This window comes from Anopheles gambiae, chromosome 3 (genome assembly GCF_943734735.2).
Source record: "Anopheles gambiae chromosome 3, idAnoGambNW_F1_1, whole genome shotgun sequence".
NCBI classification, from domain to species: domain Eukaryota; kingdom Metazoa; phylum Arthropoda; class Insecta; order Diptera; family Culicidae; genus Anopheles; species Anopheles gambiae.
Window position 1 is genome coordinate 79166891 of NC_064602.1, and position 10288 is coordinate 79177178.

Below are 10288 nucleotides of genomic sequence, written 5' to 3' on the forward strand. Positions count from 1 at the left end.
AAACTAAGAATTCTTGTAACGGTATATCTATTGCTACATCAAAAGTCTTTATAGTGGCACATTTGTGCATAATAACACATGCTATGAGTTTGACAATGAATTCTTTTGCGTTGTCTACTGTTTGTCATAAAACAAGCTTTTGCTGTTCAAACCAATATACAATGCTCAATTGCAAAGTGTTCCATGTCACAATAATGAAGCATATTATCTCACAAATTCGTGATATAATCAACTGATTCATGCGATATGTTGCCCACCCCCCACCTGTTAGAGGATGTATTTAGCTACCAAGCATTTTGGCAAGCTTTCCCCGATTCGAAAGCTGCGATAGACGAATAGAATGATAGATTGTTACAGCGTGGAGGAGACAGTCATCCCACCTAACAAACGCAGCAACTGTTGACAGAACCCTTTTTGGGCAGCTTCGGAGGCACCTAGCAACTAGCGGTTCACTAGCACGATTCTAACACGTCCGCACAAAGAACTCACTCACTCCGGCTCACCCGAAAAATACGTGGAACAGTGTCTCATAACTATATTGTTGTACCATTACGCGATGTGCGGCACTATCGCTCGTTTGATAGACAACTGCCACGAAGACATTAGACCCGGGGACCTTTGACAAATGGACACGATCCTCAAAATCAACAGAAAGAATGAAAAAAGAAAGAAAAAAAGACGACGTTGCGGGGGTAATGGTGAGCTCAGCCCCGCTCCCCGAGGCCAAAATGGCACCATTGTAAATCTTACCAATTGTTGAATGTGTGCGATGTGTGGCCTCAGTATGTGCAGACAGACGTGCCCCGTGCTTGTGGTGTACGTGACGAAGTGTGTGTGTGTGTGTGTCTGCTGGTCCTGAAGGTGTTGACTGTGTGTGCTTTTTTTATTTATTTGTTAAGGAATACTTTTACGAATTGCTCGCGGGACACAGCATGATGGAGAAGGGGATGGAAAGGAATGGAAGGTGGAATAAATAAGCTGATTAAAAACAAAAACCTGTCCCTGTTTCGGGATCGGTTGCCCGCGCTGTGTACGTGTTTGTCGCTGTTTTGTCTTCAGTCGATCGAGTTTGAAGCTTCGAAACGTTGGATTACGGTGTGAAGAAAGACTGGCGAAGTAAACTCCGGTACGGGTTCGGGTTACGCTAGTTTGAGTTGAATAAATAATTAATTGAACATGACACTCAGCTAACCGAAATAATTGTTTAATTGTCATTGCAGCATTACTTGAAAGTTTGAAACGATTCTTTTTTAGCTTTTTTGCCTTTTTAAATTATTTTTTGAGTTAAATTCAAAGTAACTAAACAGTAAACCATTATGCGTTTGATTGATTGGTTTATATTATTTATTCGAGAAGGTGACAACAATTGATTTAATTTAATTTAATTATTTTAAAAAAACTTGAGTCCTCTACAGTTTTTACGTTATTCTGTTAATATCTATTACAAACATGTGTAATTTTGATTGCACTGTTTTAAATATTCAATTATTGTTTCGTTTTATTTTTGAATTGTTTTATTTTTTATTAACAAACCATTTTTTTGCTATTTTGGTATTAATGTGTCGTTAAAATTTGTTCCAAGAACTATAAAATTCAGACAACTGTGCATATCCAATTCCGCGTTAGTCGAGAAAGAAGTCAGGAACAGATTGTATAGTATTAAAAAAATAATGGGACCCTATACTATTTTCTCAAAGCTTTGCCGAACAGACTTATTGCCAGTTGTTTTATTCTGAAACGTGTGTAATATGACATTGTAACATGATTTAGAAATTAATCAGAACATCAAAGTGCATGTGAAATCCAAAACAGATTAAAGCAAACGTTATTTGGACTCAGATTAAGATTGCATAGTGTTCCTTAAAATGTTGAATTTAATTATAGTTTTTTTTATGCCGCTTTATCATTTTTAATATGTTTTTGATTCTTTAGAATTGATTTTGTTTTATTAAATCAACGGCATCGCATAGTATGACTAAATGTCAAGAAATGAACATTAAAACAGTAATTTATTTATTTATTTAGGGAATTTAGGAATTTATTTAGCAAGTAGAAAACCTAATAAACTTAGAAAATATGTTACCCTTTGAGCAAAATTACAAGTAAATAAGCTTTATTTGGCTAAAAACTGTGAACTTCCACTTTACCGGAAGTTCGACATAATCGTTTTCTTTGCAGTCCCCGTTCATAGCGTATCTCAGGGATAATATGTGGTTACAATTTCAATTATATCCAAAAAGAAAAGAAACATTTAAAATGGTTCGCAACTGAGCTAAACTGTTTCGTAAAAGTATAGCATTATTATACTCCAGAAGTGGTTCACTGCCTGGCATTTTTTTTATTCGAAAAGTATTAAATCACATTGTACCATGTACCATGCGAAACAAACAACAGCTTTCAATAATTTCGCAAACCCTGCCATTAATGCTCTTAAGTCGGGATAAAACACGGAATAAACATTGCCGCATCCATGAGTCACTAGAGGAAAACGATAGATAAAGTTTTTAGTAACTGCTTAATCCGATTTTAGCATCTCATTTTGAAGCATCAGCTCTAATGGCACTTCATCACGCCAGCAGCATTTGCATGCGAGTTGCAGGCGATGGAGTGTTTGCATACGGATCTTGAGTCGGTTCTTTCCGCTCGCATCACGCCGAACAATCTGATCTTTGTATATCTACGCCAGTAAGACTGAGCTAATTTGCTGTTTTCGGTACAGGAGTATCCGGTTGGTGACATTAAACATTCCGTACCGTGTACTGGGGTGTATGGAAGAACGAAATTAATAAGAAAAGCACTAGAAACAGGGGATTCAAACACAACCTGAGTACTGCTAGCAAGGAATGAATACAGTTCAATAGGATCATTGAAGATCTTATATGTTACGTGGTGATCGCGATGGATTTTGATATGAGGACAATGTGTACCTCATGAATGCAGTAAAACATCAAAATACTGAAAGATGAATTTAAAAAATCTTTTAGATCTTTTTAGTACATGACTATCAATACTAAACCGTATTCTTAGTACAACATTAATAAGGAATATTTGGAGAATGAAGTGATTAAATTAGAACGAGTGAGATGAGTTGATAAAATCATTTCTATGAAATCTCCTCATATCTGTCCAGTAGCCTCGCTGCCCTACTCACATCACCACTTATCAGTGTAGTGTGTTTGTCCTCGGCGCTGTCCACTAAGCTCTCCGTACATAGCAATAGACGCAATGGTTTCAAGGTAATCCATTACATTTTGCCACAGGCTTGCATGTATAAAAAAATACACACACAACCATTTTCTCTTTATTCTACCTTCTTCTTAACAGGGTTGATAAATATGACGATTGCAATGGTATCAAGCTCAACCACGTAGCTCAAGATTACGGAGCTATTTTTGCGTATTTTCGATGCTCACGGGTGATAGCCTTTCTTCGCTTCCTGTGTTACTGATTGATCGATTCGCGTCGGTTACGCGTCGATCAAGGATGCAAGATTAATGCAATGTCCCACCAGATGCGTACCACTTACAACAATAGACTGCGACGGTATGAAAAACAATGCCCGAGAAACCACTGCTCTCTGCTTCCCTTTTACCTTTGCACGGAGATTTGCGGCTCTTTCTTCGCTTCATAATTTCACCCTGACTGGTGGCGCGTGTAATAAATGGGACCAATTAGCTGTTTCCTGTGATAAACTCACTAGCAACAGTGACATCCAAAAATAATTTCAAATTACTTTCAGTGAGAGTGAAAGAGAGCACTGGAAAGAATGGAAGGAAATGGGTGGCCTTTGTGCCTCGTTGGTTTTTTTTTGCTCATTCCTTTCCAAAGCTCTGACGAACATCCTGTTAGCGGCGATATTTTAGGATGATTTTATCACTGCCTGCCGCTTTTTAGTGGCTCAGTACACTCGCACCCTCGGGTCGAGTAGGAAAAGGAATGCGCATTCCCGTCTGCTTCGCGGACTAAACTAGCCCATATTGTCCGGAGTTATCAATGAACGGGTTCGAGGTGCTGCAGGGGTTATAAGGCGCTAGCAGATTCATTCATACGTTTGACGCAGACTTTAGCCGGATGGAGGGCGAGCGAAGAGGGAAGGAGGGCCACATTCTGTGCAGGTGGTTTTGGCAAAGGGTTGCGATTAGATAAGGAGATGTGTTTTGATGAATGAACAAATAAAACTGCATGCCCCCGGGGGGGAGGGAGTGTATGGATGTATGGTTCAGATTCGGATCAGTCACGGCGTGGCGGTGATCATGGACGATGGTCTCTCGACACGTGGAAATAGAAGTAATACGAGGCGATAATAAATCCAACGCTCGTTTGATAAGAGTCGAGACGCAAAGGCTCGGTTAGCGGAGCTCTATCGGAGTTTGCGAACAGGTTTTTTTTCGGTTTGGTACGGTGTTAGGTCCTACACTCGACCGAAAGTCGAATAGGCGCGTGCATAACGTTGGTCGTTGGCTATCGTGAAAAGGGTATTTGTTGGATGGGGAATTTTGTTCGCACCACGCACGCGGATGTACGCATACAAAATGGCATAACGAGAGAGCATAGCAATAGGGCGTGCAATCGTATCGAGCCCGTGCAGTTTATCAGTAGCGGATGTTTTTGGAATGCCTTTCAGTAATAAGACGTTCATCAGGTTTTGCTTGATGGTACGTTTGCCAATTGCCAATAAAATGGGGATAAGAAGGAATGTAAGAAGGGCCAATATGAAGTTTGATGATGTAATACAGTCTTTTCCAGAGTTACGCGACACTCGAGTTGCGCGAATTGGAGTTACGCCAATTTTGAATTTTGACAGTTCAAATGTCAAATCGGTACAATTTTCTAAAAACAATCGTCAAATGCAAAATATTGTTTTTATTGCGTTAAGGTTTCAAATTGGTAAACAGACAGAAATAATCGAATTTTCAACAATATTTCGGCTAAAAAACGTAATTTTCGACTTACGCGAAAATCCGAATTACGCCAGTAGTTCTTCTACTTGGCGTAATTGGCGTTCTACTTGGCGTCCTACGTGGACCTGCCAGCCTATACAAGGCTTTCTTATTCAGACTTATTCAGTACCACGCAGCCAGATAGTCTGTTCCTGCTACGTGGTGGAGAGTCCATTGAAGACTTGAACCCTCGACGGGAATGTGGTTAAGTCATACGATGTGATGACTGTACCTCGGGATCGTCCAGTTGTATTTATTTTTTTTATTTATTATTATTATGGTATCGAGCCTCCATGGCCTACATACACAATTACAACTAATGTCTTATAAACTATGTGTTCCTACAATTAGACGTAATGCAGTCTCGTATGACACTAGAACATTTCGGTACACTAAAGGACAGGTCTATGAAATTTGAAAATAAATTAAAATTCTTGGACATCAATAACAACGGATCCCTAGCACAGAAAAGACGATAACGAAAATCAGTTATTAAAAATTGTCGTGTTCTTAAATATCTAGTATGGACATAAAAATTTACATTACTTAGCAATAGAGGTGCATCGATTCTACCAGTTAATAGTTTAAATATAAACGTTCCTTGGGCAACCATTCTTCTCTTTTCAAGAGTTTCAAGCCCTAACAACTGACACCTCGTATAATAAGCTGGTAACGGTGATAAGCTGGTGTAATTCACAACTGACAAGAATATCATTAAAGTTAAGGCCAGACTTCATAACACCTAGCTTTGAAAACATTAAGATTAACTTACATTAGTTTCATATTTTTTCAAGCTCCTCCTTATACAAGCCTGGTTAAAAAGTAGTTTGTGTGCAGAACTCATTTGTAGGTTCTTGCAGAGCGCAACTAGTCTTTATCGACTAAAAAAATACTAGGCATAAAACTAGGCTGTTTTATAAAAAAAACCCAAAATATGAGGATTCTAGAATTCCCTATTCCCTATTTATCCCTATTTAAATTCAAAATGATTGGTTAGGCATACTTTTAGCAATGATTTCAACGAAATTTCGCTCGACGAAAGGGTTATTTATAAAGCATTAAGAATTGCTCGTTAAGTGGAAAAACGTTATCCATATGAGAGGGTCCTCTGTAATAAGATTACGATGCACAAAAATAATGATCATTTTGCCATATACAGTGAATCCTGTTATGACGAGTCTTTCGCATAAGGAGTGCAATTTTCATCATGTTCGTATCACGAACGTTAACGTTGTTAAAATAAAAAAAAAGCAAATTGAAAAAGAGCATAATCAATAAAGATAGATTTTTTTGTATTTGTGACGCGTTTTATTACCAATGTTTTAACCAAAGATGCAATCATGAACACTTCACAATGATGATTAATAAACTGGAGCTGAATAAATTCGTCATGTGAAGATTCACTACATGCTTAAGAACTTTTAGGTTTACATGTTGATCTCCATCTTTGTCATTTTGTATTATGTGCTTCTGAATATCGATATATATACACACGAAATTGTAAGGGGAAAAACAATGTTAAATATAGCGTGTCTTGAAAAACAAACTTTAAAATCTTTGTTTAAAATAAATAAGTAAAATGCAAATAACATGAAATCACCGAAAACCATTTGAAATATTTTAAAACTAATTAAAATTATTTCATCGATTTCTGATTAATAAAGCAAAATCAAAATTAATTCGTTATTGTATGTAAATTTTAAAAATATATTTAAAAAATTTAGTTACTTACAAAAACCTTCTATTAACCTTCTTTGAGAAGTAACAAAAAAGCTTTAAATTCATACACCAATAAATAAACTAACAAACCAATAAAACTTTTCTCACTCACTTTGTTAACTTTCACTAATTTGAGACACTTAAACCTCACTGAACAAGTCCGTCACGCAGCCAATGTCATCCATCAATGAAATGCTTTCCTTTTAATCGATGCCGAGCAGGCACCTCGTTAAACTTTATCACAATTCTTGGCTGCCGACCATATCCCGAGGTGATAATCAACATTTCATTGAGCAGTTGTGCCTGTCCCTGTGCAGACAAAAACTGAACGGACTTCATGCAATCAGCTTGTCACAGTAGAACCTTTTGCGATTTGGCTTTGTTTAAAGGAAATAAAACATTATAAAAGAACAAAAACGTGTCCACAGTTACCTAAATAGTGCTTCATTGGCATTCGGTACATTGTACGTCGTCGTTTCAGTTCGAAGGTGTGTCTGGCTTCTTTCTAACGTCACCAGTTTGTGGAGCGCTGTTATCTGCTGATATCAGGTATTTTTTGACAATCCAGAAATAGCAGATCAAGAAGCTGACTGCTGTACACGGGCTGGAATTTCTTATCGGTTCGCCGAGTTTTTGGCACAAAAGGGGATTTTTCCCCCTTTTCAATGCGAAGGGGTGTGCGAATTTCGCGATGCTGAGTGCGTCTAGCGTTTTGCGTTTCACAACGAAGCCACCAAAGTGTGCGGGGATTCTCTGGGACGGAGAATTCTCCCAGCATTCTTCCGAGCTTCGAGCGGAGGATCTCAGAACGCCACCATAATGTTGCAATTAATCACTGAGCTGGGAATCGCCGTACTTTTTTGCATGCATCCAGCTCCGATGAGTTGCATAGAGAGATGAATAATTACATCGGAGTTGCAGAACAAAGCCAGAACTGCCCGGCTTAGACAGTGTTTTCCGATGGGATAAATGTCGTTCGGAACAGTCGCAGAAATGGGCAAAGAAATGGAAAAACGTTTATAAAAACAAAGGAAAAAAACAGTGACTACAGCTGGGGATAAAGTAACATCTTTATAATGGGTAAAATACGCATTAATCATCATACGCAGCATCATGCGCAGTCGTTAGCGGTTGTTGATGCGTGAAGTTAACAAATCATCTCTTCCCGACAGGAAGCGAGAAAAATCATCATTTTCTCACGTTTCGATCCATGCCAACCTTCTTGTCACGGTGTTTCACATCGATGACACGCGGGCTGTATCCTCGTTCAAATGTTGAAGGTCAACCACGGAGAAACAAGCCCTTTCCCTTTCAATCTCTCATGTGCAAAACAAACAAAAGCACGTAAACTGTGGATATGCCACCAGCAATACCAGCATGTGCTGACCATGACGATAAGATCGCTGCACCAGTGGTGGTGCTCACTAATTGTGTCGGTGGTTTCGGTTGAAATTTGATAACAACTTTACAACGGGGAAAGCCTTTTACATCTATAAGGGGCGATGCGATCGCACCATGCAGTTTTCCAAGAACTTGATCGCGATTGACACTGGTCGATAGCGTGCACACGAGGAGCAATCGGTGCTGCCCATCTGATTCTGCTTTATCGCAAAAGGGTGACCGGTGTATTACAACGCTTGCTGAAAAGTTCACTGGAAAGAAGGAACCCAGCATTATCGCCCATTTTCTATCATACTGTATAGAAATTGGCTAGCGCCATCGCGCGTCCTTGACTGTTGGATGGTGTTCTAGAGTCTAGACAGTTTTACTACATTGTATACCGTTGATGCGGTGATGTGACTATTTATTTCGTGAAGTATGCTGTTTGAGTAAAGAAGCTGGTTTTGAATGCAAACATAGCAATAGAACTGTTTGCACGATGAATGCCATGTTTCTCTATATTTACATACCGTGCATCAAAATGGCCCAATCATAGTGGAGTATAAATTCCTAGTTTTGTTTAATAAGAACGAAAATTTGATAAAATTCATGTTGAAATGTACGATAATCGTAGTCATTAGCGCAGACATTCTGACAAATGAGTTCAGATTCAAATTGAAATCGTCTTCCGATTTAACCGAGGAGAAAAATCTTAATTACCACTTATAGGCCACTGTATTGCAGTTGCGCCTCTAGGCTAGAGTTGTGCCTCAAGTACCAGAACTGTACGATTCATTCAATTCATCCTAAAGAACGAACAACCTACGTTCATCTAATCAACGTTCATCGATTTTTTATAAATCATAATGTACTGAGTTGGTCATCCAAATAACGTCCTACCCGTCGAAATAAAGAACGTCCTAGTACGCCAGGTCGTTCATTTCCCCCATACAAATATGAACGTGAACCGTAATACCAGGACGTGCATGAAAAGAGCGTCCTACCAATCGGACTAAAGATCATTCAAAGTCCGCCTAATAATTAATAGATATAATACACAAATTATGTTCTTTCTAAATGCAACAATTTACCATATTTTCTTCAACTGAAATGAACGAATGATCAGTTCATCTAAATGAAAGAACTTGTACGTTCACGTTCATGGAAATGAACCGAATTGCCCAAGCCTATTCTAGGTAGGCCATTTTCATGAAATGTACTAGTTCTTAATAATGTTATCGTGGTTATTTGTTACCTTTACGGCAAACATAAAAGTAGACAGCTGTAGGTCTGACAACATGCTCAACCTACGAACAGGCCGCCAAAGAACAAATGAATGTAGATGATGTATTTTTATACGATTTGTTATATTTCGTCTTAGATTGCTTAAAACCTTTGAAACATATGATTGCTAATTATCTTACCTATTTTTGTTTTGTTCTAAGAATTACGTTTGCTTCGCCCCCGGGTCTACGTTACGGTAACATTTGTCCAATATCAATACTTTCTAATTGCATTTTTTGTTTTTCAAAAACTATGTCATAATTATTGGTCATAATTACTTCAAATCACTTAAAATTTTGTAATTATTTCGATTATTTTTCATGACCGTTTTGGTATCAACAGGATTATTTCGTGACCTTTTTGGTATGCAAACGCGTCCGAAATGTAAAAAAAACTAGATGTTTGTCTTTTGCAACAAAAACACATTTGTCCGCAATAGTTCGTTCATTCGATTTGGTATCATTTTCATACACCAGGCATGACAATTTCTGTAGGTCTGCACCTGATAAATGTATAAGCAATAATCTTTTATACAGATGAAAGTGTACGTCATATGAAAAAATGCTTCGTATGTTTTCTTATTTAGGAAGTAATGTTCTTTGTCTGCTAATAAATTTAGAGAAACATAATTTTAGCGCAATACTTTACCATAGGAATGTCTGGTTTCTTGAGTGTATCCATTTTTTTAAAATTATTAATCAATTATTTATTTAAAAAAGGTTGAAGTAAATAAATACAAATCGAGCCCCACCGTACCCTATAAAACTATTCGAACTCAACGCCTTATGCAATGCAATGCTTAGTGCATTGCCTAACCACAGGCGCTAAACGATTTCATCGCGCCTATCAAACTAACGCATGATATGCATTTTTTTTAAATCGTAGCGGAATTTGGGGCAAGTGTGCCATACGGGGCAAGAGTGCCACCAAGCATTTTTCCTTAAAAACTTTAGTTTAATGATCAA